The following is a 12,867-nucleotide window of genomic DNA, read 5'->3' as shown; positions in this document are numbered from 1 at the left end:
GAATAAGTTAGCAGCGTTCGGATTACAACATTAATACTAGATGTGTATTTCCTGAAGGAAGTACAGATAGTGGTTTGAAATGGTGCCCGGGCTGCCCCTTTAAGAGACTTTACCTGCTGCCCCTGCAAGACTTTCAACTCAGGATACGATTTAACTGTGGGTGCCTCTCAGGGGCCACTTTGGCCTCAGGGTCTGATTTTGTGGGTGGGGCCCCTCAGGGCCTGATTTTGTGGGTGGGGCCCCTCAGGGTCCGATTTTGTGGCCGGGGCCCCTCAGGGTCCGATTTTGTGGCCGGGGCCCCTCAGGGTCTGATTTTGTGGCAGGGGCCCCTCTGGGTCTGATTTTGTGGGCGGAGCCCCACTGGGTCCAATATGGTGGGTGGGACCACTCTGGGTCCAATTTGGTGGGCGGGACCACTCTGGGTCCAATTTGGTGGGCGGGGCCTCTCAGGGTCCGATTTGGTGGGCGGGGCCCCTCAGGGTCCGATTTGGAGGGCAGGGCCTCTCTGGGTCTGATTTGGTGGGTGGGGCCACTCTGGGTAAGATTTGGAGGCTGGGGTCGCTCAGCCTCCAATTTGGAGGCCGGGGTCGTTGAGCTTCCGATTTGGAGGCCGGGGTTGATGAGTCTCCGATTTGGAGGCCGGGGTGGCTCAGCCTCCGATTTGGAGGCCGGGGTGGCTCAGCCTCCGATTTGGAGGCCGGGGTGGCTCAGCCTCCGATTTGGAGGCCGGGGTGGATCAGCCTCCGATTTGGAGGCCGGGGTGGATCAGCCTCCGATTTGGAGGCCGGGGTGGATCAGCCTCCGATTTGGAGGCCGGGGTGGCTCAGCCTCCGATTTGGAGGCCGGGGTGGCTCAGCCTCCGATTTGGTGTGTCGGCCCTTTAAGACTCATTTGGGTGCGCTGGCCCTTTAACAATCACTTAGGAGCGTTGGCCCTTTAAGAGCTAGTTTGGCTGACTGGGCTTCTTTTAAATCCACTTTGGCGCACACATTCTCTCTCAGGGGCATGTGTCATGTGATGAAGCTAGATTTGCATTTGTGCTGTGGGTTTCGCTTTAAGAGCTGATATTATGTGGCAGAGGCTCTGTGCTGGGGTTCAAGTGAAGTTCGTAGGCGTTGGCATAGTAACTGGGTCTGCCTGCGCATATCAATGAGCTCAACTGTCATTTCAATCGCCTCAGGGCACGTTTTGCCATTTCCTATTGAAAAGCATTGGAGACAGTGCATTCCAATGACGGGAAAAAAAATTTTCAAACGCAAATTGCGCAAAAACTACAAATCCGATCGACACGAAAAATACTTAGCACACCTCTCATGGACGCTGGCTTCGAAACGACACCTCAACGGAGTCTGTGCGTGTAGCGGTTCGGGCCGCATTAATTGCGGAAATCAACTTAATAATAAGAAGAAGAATAAGTTAGCAGCGTTCGGATTATAATATAGTGGTTTTTTCAAACCACTATAATAAGTTAGCAGCGTTCGGATTACAATATAGTGGTTTTTTCAAACCACTATAACTAGATGTAATACTAGTTTTTGCGCAATTTGCGTTTGAAAATTTTTTTTGCCGTCATTGGAATGCACTGTCTCCAATGCTTTTCAATGGGTAATGGCAAAACGTGCCCTGAGGCGATTGAAATGGCAGTTAAGCTCATTGATATGCGCAGGCAGACCCAGTTACTATGCCAACGCCTACGAACGTCACATGCCCTCTCCAAGACAGAGCTTCTGCCACATAATATCAGCTCTTAAAGCAAAACCCACACCACAAATGCAAATCTAGCTTCATCACATGACACTTGCCCCTGAGAGAGAATGTGTGCCAAAGTGGATTTAGAAGCCCAGTGAGCCACCCTGGCTCTTAAAGGGCCGACGCGCCAAAGTGACTCTTAAAGAGCCGGCGCACCAAAATGAGTCTTTAAGGGCCGGCGCGCCAAATCGAAAGCTGAGTGACCCAAGGCTCCAATCGGAGGCTGATAGACCCTGGCCTACAAAAAGGAGGCTGAGCCACCCTGGCATCCAAATTGGACCCAGAGTGGCCCCGCCCACCAAATCAGACCCAGAGTGGTCCCACCCACCAAATTGGACCCTGAGGGGCCCCACCCACAAAATCAGACCCTGAGGGGCCCCACCCACAAAATCGGATCCTGAGGGGCCCCACCCACAATATCGGACACTGAGGGGCCCCACCCACAAAATCAGACCCTGAGGGCCCCGGTCACAAAATTGGATCCTGAGGGGCCCCAACCACAAAATCGATCCCTGAGGGGCCCCACCCACAAAATCGGATCCTGAGGGGCCCCACCCACAATATCGGACACTGAGGGGCCCCACCCACAAAATCAGACCCTGAGGGCCCCGGTCACAAAATTGGATCCTGAGGGGCCCCAACCACAAAATCGATCCCTGAGGGGCCCCAACCACAAAATCGGACCCTGAGGGGCCCCGCCCACAAAATTGGACCCTGAGGGGCCCCACCCACAAAATTGGACCCTGAGGGGACCCACCCACAAAATTGGACCCTGAGGGGCCCCGGCCAAAAAATTGGACCCTTAGGGTCCCCACCCACAAAATTGGACCCTGAGGGGCCCCGGCCACAAAATCAGACCCTGAGGGACACGGCCACAAAATCGGACCCTGAGGGGCCCCACCCACAAAATCGGACCCTGAGGGGCCCCGGCCACAACATCGGACCCTGAGGGGCCCCGGCTACAACATCGGACCCTGAGGGGCCCCAACCACAAAATCGGACCCTGAGGGGCCCCAACCACAAAATCGGACCCTGAGGGGCCCCGGCCACAAAATCAGACCCTGAGGGGCCCCGCCTACAAAATTGAACCCTGAGGGGCCCCAACCACAAAATCAGATCCTGAGGGGCCCCACCCACAAAATCGGATCCTGAGGGGCCCCAACCACAAAATCGGACCCTGAGGGGCCCCGGCCACAAAATCGGACCCTCACGGGCCCCGGCCACAAAATCGGACCCTGAGGGGCCCCGCCTACAAAATTGAACCCTGAGGGGCCCCAACCACAAAATCGGATCCTGAGGGGCCCCACCCACAAAATCGGATCCTGAGGGGCCCCACCCACAATATCGGACCCTGAGGGGCCCCACCCACAAAATCAGACCCTGAGGGCCCCGGTCACAAAATTGGATCCAGAGGGGCCCCAACCACAAAATCGATCCCTGAGGGGCCCCAACCACAAAATCGGACCCTGAGGGGCCCCACCGACAAAATTGGACTCTGAGGGGCCCCACCCACAAAATTGGACCTTGAGGGGCCCCACCCACAAAATTGGACCCTGAGGGGCCCTGGCCAAAAAATTGGACCCTGAGGGGCCCCACCCACAAAATTGGACCCTGAGGGGCCCCACCCACAAAATCGGACCCTGAGGGGCCCCGCCCACAAAATTGGACCCTGAGGGGCCCCACCCACAAAATTGGACCCTGAGGGGACCCACCCACAAAATTGGACCCTGAGGGGCCCCGGCCAAAAAATTGGACCCTTAGGGGCCCCACCCACAAAATTGGACCCTGAGGGGCCCCGGCCACAAAATCAGACCCTGAGGGACACGGCCACAAAATCGGACCCTGAGGGGCCCCACCCACAAAATCGGACCCTGAGGGGCCCCGGCCACAACATCGGACCCTGAGGGGCCCCGGCCACAACATCGGACCCTGAGGGGCCCCAACCACAAAATCGGACCCTGAGGGGCCCCAACCACAAAATCGGACCCTGAGGGGCCCCGGCCACAAAATCAGACCCTGAGGGGCCCCGCCTACAAAATTGAACCCTGAGGGGCCCCAACCACAAAATCAGATCCTGAGGGGCCCCATCCACAAAATCGGATCCTGAGGGGCCCCACACACAATATCGGACCCTGAGGGGCCCCAACCACAAAATCGGACCCTGAGGGGCCCCGGCCACAAAATCGGACTCTCACGGGCCCCGGCCACAAAATCGGACCCTGAGGGGCCCCGCCTACAAAATTGAACCCTGAGGGGCCCCAACCACAAAATCGGATCCTGAGGGGCCCCACCCACAAAATCGGATCCTGAGGGGCCCCACCCACAATATCGGACCCTGAGGGGCCCCACCCACAAAATCAGACCCTGAGGGCACCGGTCACAAAATTGGATCCAGAGGGGCCCCAACCACAAAATCGATCCCTGAGGGGCCCCAACCACAAAATCGGACCCTGAGGGGCCCCACCGACAAAATTGGACTCTGAGGGGCCCCACCCACAAAATTGGACCTTGAGGGGCCCCACCCACAAAATTGGACCCTGAGGGGCCCTGGCCAAAAAATTGGACCCTGAGGGGCCCCACCCACAAAATTGGACCCTGAGGGGCCCCGGCCACAAAATCGGACCCTGAGGGGCCCCACCCACAAAATCGGATCCTGAGGGGCCCCACACACAATATCAGACCCTGAGGGGCCCCAACCACAAAATCGGACCCTGAGGGGCCACGGCCACAAAATCGGCCCGAGGGACCCCGGCCACAAAATCGGACCCTGAGGGGCCCCACCCACAAAATCGGACCCTGAGGGGATCCGGCCACAACATCGGACCCTGAGGGGCCCCACTCACAAAATCGGACCCTGAGGGGCCCCGCCCTCAAAATCGGACCCTGAGACCGCCCACCAAATCGGACCCTGAGGGGCCCCACCCACAAAATCAGACCCTGCGGGCCCCCAACCACAAAATCTGACCCTTAGGGGCCCCGCCCTCAAACTCAGACCCTGAGTAGACCCAGCCACAAAATCAGACCCTGAGGGGCCCCAACCGCAAAATCGGACCCTGAGGGGCCCCGGCCACAAAATCGGACTCTGAGGGGCCCCGGCCACAAATTCGGACCCTGAGGGGTTCCGGCCACAAAATCGGACCCTGAGGAGCCCCACCCACAAAATCAGACCCTGAGGGGCCCCGGCCATAAAATCAGACCCTGAGGCGCCCCGGCCACAAAATCGGACCCTGAGGGGCCCCGGCCACAAAATCGGACCCTGAGGGGCCCCACCCACAAAAACAGACCCTGAGGGGCCCCACCCATAAAATCGGACCCTGAGGGGGCCCCACCCACAAAATCGGACCCTGAGGGGGCCCCACCCACAAAATCGGACACTGAGAGGCCACACCCACAAAATCGTACCCTGAGGGGCCCCACCCACAAAATCGGACCTTGAGGGGCCCCACCCACAAAATCGGACCCTGAGGGGCCCCACCAATAAAATCGGACCCTGAGGGGACCCACCCACAAAATCGGACCCTGAGGGGCCACACCCACAAAATCGGACCCTGAGAGGCCACACCCACAAAATCAGACCCTGTGGGGCCCCACCCACAAAATTGGACCCTGAGGAATCCCGGCCACTAATTCAAATCTTGAGGAGCCCAGGCCACCGAATCGGATCCTGAGGGGCCCCACCCACCAAATCAGACCCTGAGGCCAAAGTGGCCCCTGAGAGGCACCCACATTTAAAACGGATCCTGAGTTGAAAGTCTTGCAGGGGCAGCAGCCAAGTCTCTCTTAAAGGGGCAGCCCAGGCACTATTTCAAACCACTATCTGTACTTCCTTCAGGAAATACACATCTAGTTCTTATTATTATTATAGTGGTTTGAAAAAACCACTATATTGTAATCCGAACGCTGCTAACTTATTATAGTGGTTTGAAAAAACCACTATATTGTAATCCGAACGCTGCTAACTTATTCTTCTTCTTATTATTAAGTTGATTTCCGCAATTAATGCGGCCCGAACCGCTACACGCACAGACTCCGTTGAGGTGTGGTTTCGAAGCCAGCGTCCATGAGAGGTGTGCTAAGTATTTTTCGTGTCGATCGGATTTGTAGTTTTTGCGCAATTTGCGTTTGAAAATTTTTTTTCCCGTCATTGGAATGCACTGTCTCCAATGCTTTTCAATAGGAAATGGCAAAACGTGCCCTGAGGCGATTGAAATGACAGTTGAGCTCATTGATATGCGCAGGCAGACCCAGTTACTATGCCAACGCCTACGAACTTCACTTGAACCCCAGCACAGAGCCTCTGCCACATAATATCAGCTCTTAAAGCGAAACCCACAGCACAAATGCAAATCTAGCTTCATCACATGACACATGCCCCTGAGAGAGAATGTGGGCGCCAAAGTGGATTTAAAAGAAGCCCAGTGAGCCAAACTAGCTCTTAAAGGGCCAACGCGCCAAAGTGATTGTTAAAGGGCCAGCGCACCCAAATGAGTCTTAAAGGGCCGACACACCAAATCGGAGACTGAGCCACCCCGGCCTCCAAATCGGAGGCTGAGCCACCCCCGCCTCCAAATCGGAGGCTGAGCCACCCCGGCCTCCAAATCGGACGCTGAGCCACCCCGGCCTCCAAATCGGACGCTGAGCCACCCCGGCCTCCAAATCGGAGTCTGAGCCACCCCGGCCTCCAAATCAGAGTCTGAGCCACCCCGGCCTCCAAATCGGAGTCTGAGCCACCCCGGCCTCCAAATCGGAGGCTGATCCACCCCGGCCTCCAAATCGGAGTCTGAGCCACCCCGGCCTCCAAATCAGAGTCTGAGCCACCCCGGCCTCCAAATCGGAGTCTGATCCACCCCGGCCTCCAAATCGGAGGCTGATCCACCCCGGCCTCCAAATCGGAGGCTGATCCACCCCGGCCTCCAAATCGGAGGCTGATCCACCCCGGCCTCCAAATCGGAGGCTGATCCACCCCGGCCTCCAAATCGGAGGCTGATCGACCCCGGCCTCCAAATCGGAGGCTGATCGACCCCGGCCTCCAAATCGGAGGCTGATCGACCCCGGCCTCCAAATCGGAGGCTGAGCCACCTCGGCCTCCAAATAGGAGGCTGAGCCACCCCGGCCTCCAAATCGGAGGCTGAGCGACCCCGGCCTCCAAATCGGAGGCTGATCCACCCCGGCCTACAAATCGGAGGCTGATCCACCCCGGCCTCCAAATCGGAGGCTGAGCCACCCCGGCCTCCAAATCGGAGGCTGAGCCACCCCGGCCTCCAAATCGGAGGCTGAGCCACCCCGGCCTCCAAATCGGAGGCTGAGCCACCCCGGCCTCCAAATCGGAGGCTCATCGACCCCGGCCTCCAAATCAGAGGCTTTTTGACCTCGGCCTCCAAATCGGAAGCTCAACAACCCCGGCCTCCAAATTGGAGGCTGAGCGACCCCAGCCTCCAAATCTTACCCAGAGTGGCCCTGCCCACCAAATCGGACAATGTGGGGCCCCGCCCACCAAATCGGACCCTGAGAGGCCCCGCCCACCAAATCGGACCCAGAGTGGTCCCGCCCACCAAATTGGACCCAGAGTGGTCCCGCCCACCAAATTGGACCCAGAGGGGCTCCGCCCACAAAATCAGACCCAGAGGGGCCCCTGCCACAAAATCAGACCCTGAGGGGCTGCGGCCACAAAATCGGACCCTGATGGGCCCCAGTCACAAAATTGGACCCTGATAGGCCCCGGCCACAAAATTGGACCCTGAGGGGCCCCAACCACAAAATCGGACCCTGAGGGGACCCAACCACAAAATCGGACCTTGAGAGGCCCCGCCCACCAAATTGGACCCAGAGTGGTCCCGCCCACCAAATTGGACCCAGAGGGGCCCCACCCACAAGATCGGACCCAGAGGGGCCCCTGCCACAAAATCGGACCCTGAGGGGCCGCGGCCACAAAATCAGACCCTGAGGGGCCGCGGCCACAAAATCGGACCCTGAGGGGCCCCAACCACAAAATCGGACCCTGAGGGGACCCAACCACAAAATCGGACCCTGAGGGGCCCCTGACACAAAATCGGACCCTGAGGGGCCCCGGCCACAAAATCGGACCCTGAGGGGCCAAACCCACAAAATCGGACCCTGAGGGGCCCTGCCCACCAAATTGGACCCTGAGGGGCCCCGCCCACCAAATCGGACCATGAGAGGTCCCACCCACAAAATCGTACCCTGACGGGACCCGGCCACAAAATCGGACCCTGAGGGGCCCCACCTGCAAAATTGGACCCTGAGGGGTTCCGGCCACAAAAATCGGATCCTGATTGGCCCCGGCCACAAAATCGGACCCTGAGGGGCCACAGCCACAAAATCGGACCTTGAGGGGCCCCACCCACCAAATCAGACCCTGAGGGGCCCCGGCCACCAAATCGGACCCTGAGGGGCCCCACCCACAAAATCAGGCCCTGAGGGGCCCCACCCACAAAATCAGACCATGAGGCCAAAGTGGCCCCTGAGAGGCACCCACAGTTAAATCGTATCCTGAGTTGAAAGTCTTGCAGGGGCAGCAGGCAAGTCTCTCTTAAAGGGGCAGCCCGGGCACCATTTCAAACCACTATCTGTACTTCCTTCAGGAAATACACATCTAGTATTACAATTATAATGCGTCAATCACAAGTTATTCAGTTGATTTCCGCAATTAATGCGGCCCGAACCGCTACACGCACAGACTCCGTTGAGGTGTCGTTTCGAAGCCAGCGTCCACGAGAGGTGTGCTAAGTATTTTTCAAGTCAATCGGATTTGTAGTTTTTGCGCAATTTGCGTTTGAAATTTTTTTTTCCCGTCCTTGGAATGCGCTGTCTCCAATGCTTTTCAATGAGAAATGGCAAAACATGCCCTGAGGCGATTGAAATGGCAGTAAAGCTCATTGATATGCGCAGGCACACCCAGTTACTATGCCAACGCCTATGAACGTCACATGACGCCCCCAGGACAGAGCTTCTGCTACATAATATCAGCTCTTAAAGCGAAACCCACAGCACAAATGCAAATCTACCTTCATCACATGACGCATGCCCCTGAGAGAGAATGTGCGCCAAAGTGCGCCCCTGCCCACCAAATCGGACACTGAGGGGCCCCGCCCACCAAATCAGACTCTGAGAGATCCCGCCCACGAAATCAGACCCTGAGGGGCCCCGCTCACCAAATCGGACCCTGAGGGGCCCTGCTCACCAAATTGAACCCTGAGGGGCCCCGCCCACCAAATCAGACCCTGAGGGCCCCCCACCATATCAGACCCTGAGGGGCCCTGTCCACCAAATCAGACCCTGAGGGGCCCCGCCCACCAAATCAGACCCTGAGGGGCCCCGCTTACCAAATCGAACCCTGAGGGGCCCCGCCCACCAAATCGGACCCTGAGGGATCCCGCCCACCAAATCAGACCCTGAGGGGCCCCGCCCACCATATCAGACTATTAGTGGCCCCGCCCACCAAATCAGACCCTGAGGGGCAACGCCCACTAAATCGGACCGAGAGTGGCCCCGGCCACAAAATCAGATCCTGAGTGGCCCCAACCACAAAATCGGACCCTTTGAGTCCCCGGACACAAAATCGGACCCTGAGGGGCCCCGGCCAGAAAATCGGACCCTGAGGGGCCCAACCCACAAAATCGGACCCTGAGGGGCCCCGGCCAGAAAATCGGACCCTGAGGGTCCCGCCCACCAAATTGGACCCTGAGGGGCTCCGCCCACCAAATTGGACCCTGAGGGGCCCCGCCCACCAAATCGGACCCTGAGGGTCCCCGCCCGCCAAATCGGACCCTGGGGGCTCCGCCCACCAAATCGGACCCTGAGGGACCCCGCCCACCAAATTGGACCCTGAGTAGCCCCGCCCACCAAATCGGACCCAGAGTGGCCCCACCCACCAAATCGGACCCTGAGGGGCCCCACCCACAAAATCGGACCCTGAGGGGCCCCGGCCACAAAATCGGACCCTGAGGGGCCCCGCCTACAAAATTGAACCCTGAGGGGCCCCAACCACAAAATCAGATCCTGAGGGGCCCCGCCTACAAAATTGAACCCTGAGGGGCCCCAACCACAAAATCGGATCCTGAGGGGCCCCACACACAATATCAGACCCTGAGGGGCCCCAACCACAAAATCGGACCCTGAGGGGCCACGGCCACAAAATCGGCCCGAGGGACCCCGGCCACAAAATCGGACCCTGAGGGGCCCCACCCACAAAATCGGACCCTGAGGGGATCCGGCCACAACATCGGACCCTGAGGGGCCCCACTCACAAAATCGGACCCTGAGGGGCCCCGCCCTCAAAATCGGACCCTGAGACCGCCCACCAAATCGGACCCTGAGGGGCCCCACCCACAAAATCAGACCCTGCGGGCCCCCAACCACAAAATCTGACCCTTAGGGGCCCCGCCCTCAAACTCAGACCCTGAGTAGACCCAGCCACAAAATCAGACCCTGAGGGGCCCCAACCGCAAAATCGGACCCTGAGGGGCCCCGGCCACAAAATCGGACTCTGAGGGGCCCCGGCCACAAATTCGGACCCTGAGGGGTTCCGGCCACAAAATCGGACCCTGAGGAGCCCCACCCACAAAATCAGACCCTGAGGGGCCCCGGCCATAAAATCAGACCCTGAGGGGCCCCGGCCACAAAATCGGACCCTGAGGGGCCCCGGCCACAAAATCGGACCCTGAGGGGCCCCACCCACAAAAACAGACCCTGAGGGGCCCCACCCATAAAATCGGACCCTGAGGGGGCCCCACCCACAAAATCGGACCCTGAGGGGGCCCCACCCACAAAATCGGACACTGAGAGGCCACACCCACAAAATCGTACCCTGAGGGGCCCCACCCACAAAATCGGACCCTGAGGGGCCCCACCCACAAAATCGGACCCTGAGGGGCCCCACCAATAAAATCGGACCCTGAGGGGACCCACCCACAAAATCGGACCCTGAGGGGCCACACCCACAAAATCGGACCCTGAGAGGCCACACCCACAAAATCAGACCCTGTGGGGCCCCACCCACAAAATTGGACCCTGAGGAATCCCGGCCACTAATTCAAATCTTGAGGAGCCCAGGCCACCGAATCGGATCCTGAGGGGCCCCACCCACCAAATCAGACCCTGAGGCCAAAGTGGCCCCTGAGAGGCACCCACATTTAAAACGGATCCTGAGTTGAAAGTCTTGCAGGGGCAGCAGCCAAGTCTCTCTTAAAGGGGCAGCCCAGGCACTATTTCAAACCACTATCTGTACTTCCTTCAGGAAATACACATCTAGTTCTTATTATTATTATAGTGGTTTGAAAAAACCACTATATTGTAATCCGAACGCTGCTAACTTATTATAGTGGTTTGAAAAAACCACTATATTGTAATCCGAACGCTGCTAACTTATTCTTCTTCTTATTATTAAGTTGATTTCCGCAATTAATGCGGCCCGAACCGCTACACGCACAGACTCCGTTGAGGTGTGGTTTCGAAGCCAGCGTCCATGAGAGGTGTGCTAAGTATTTTTCGTGTCGATCGGATTTGTAGTTTTTGCGCAATTTGCGTTTGAAAATTTTTTTTCCCGTCATTGGAATGCACTGTCTCCAATGCTTTTCAATAGGAAATGGCAAAACGTGCCCTGAGGCGATTGAAATGACAGTTGAGCTCATTGATATGCGCAGGCAGACCCAGTTACTATGCCAACGCCTACGAACTTCACTTGAACCCCAGCACAGAGCCTCTGCCACATAATATCAGCTCTTAAAGCGAAACCCACAGCACAAATGCAAATCTAGCTTCATCACATGACACATGCCCCTGAGAGAGAATGTGGGCGCCAAAGTGGATTTAAAAGAAGCCCAGTGAGCCAAACTAGCTCTTAAAGGGCCAACGCGCCAAAGTGATTGTTAAAGGGCCAGCGCACCCAAATGAGTCTTAAAGGGCCGACACACCAAATCGGAGAATGAGCCACCCCGGCCTCCAAATCGGAGGCTGAGCCACCCCCGCCTCCAAATCGGAGGCTGAGCCACCCCGGCCTCCAAATCGGACGCTGAGCCACCCCGGCCTCCAAATCGGACGCTGAGCCACCCCGGCCTCCAAATCGGAGTCTGAGCCACCCCGGCCTCCAAATCAGAGTCTGAGCCACCCCGGCCTCCAAATCGGAGTCTGAGCCACCCCGGCCTCCAAATCGGAGGCTGATCCACCCCGGCCTCCAAATCGGAGGCTGATCCACCCCGGCCTCCAAATCGGAGGCTGATCCACCCCGGCCTCCAAATCGGAGGCTGATCGACCCCGGCCTCCAAATCGGAGGCTGATCGACCCCGGCCTCCAAATCGGAGGCTGATCGACCCCGGCCTCCAAATCGGAGGCTGAGCCACCTCGGCCTCCAAATAGGAGGCTGAGCCACCCCGGCCTCCAAATCGGAGGCTGAGCGACCCCGGCCTCCAAATCGGAGGCTGATCCACCCCGGCCTACAAATCGGAGGCTGATCCACCCCGGCCTCCAAATCGGAGGCTGAGCCACCCCGGCCTCCAAATCGGAGGCTGAGCCACCCCGGCCTCCAAATCGGAGGCTGAGCCACCCCGGCCTCCAAATCGGAGGCTCATCGACCCCGGCCTCCAAATCAGAGGCTTTTTGACCTCGGCCTCCAAATCGGAAGCTCAACAACCCCGGCCTCCAAATTGGAGGCTGAGCGACCCCAGCCTCCAAATCTTACCCAGAGTGGCCCCGCCCACCAAATCGGACAATGTGGGGCCCCGCCCACCAAATCGGACCCTGAGAGGCCCCGCCCACCAAATCGGACCCAGAGTGGTCCCGCCCACCAAATTGGACCCAGAGTGGTCCCGCCCACCAAATTGGACCCAGAGGGGCTCCGCCCACAAAATCAGACCCAGAGGGGCCCCTGCCACAAAATCAGACCCTGAGGGGCTGCGGCCACAAAATCGGACCCTGATGGGCCCCAGTCACAAAATTGGACCCTGATAGGCCCCGGCCACAAAATTGGACCCTGAGGGGCCCCAACCACAAAATCGGACCCTGAGGGGACCCAACCACAAAATCGGACCTTGAGAGGCCCCGCCCACCAAATTGGACCCAGAGTGGTCCCGCCCACCAAATTGGACCCAGAGGGGCCCCACC

Source organism: Dendrobates tinctorius, unplaced genomic scaffold (assembly GCF_039654945.1).
Source record: "Dendrobates tinctorius isolate UK_male_01 unplaced genomic scaffold, ASM3965494v1 ptg000125l, whole genome shotgun sequence".
In the NCBI taxonomy this organism is placed as follows: Eukaryota; Metazoa; Chordata; class Amphibia; order Anura; family Dendrobatidae; genus Dendrobates; species Dendrobates tinctorius.
Note: the sequence above shows the minus strand (reverse complement) of the source record.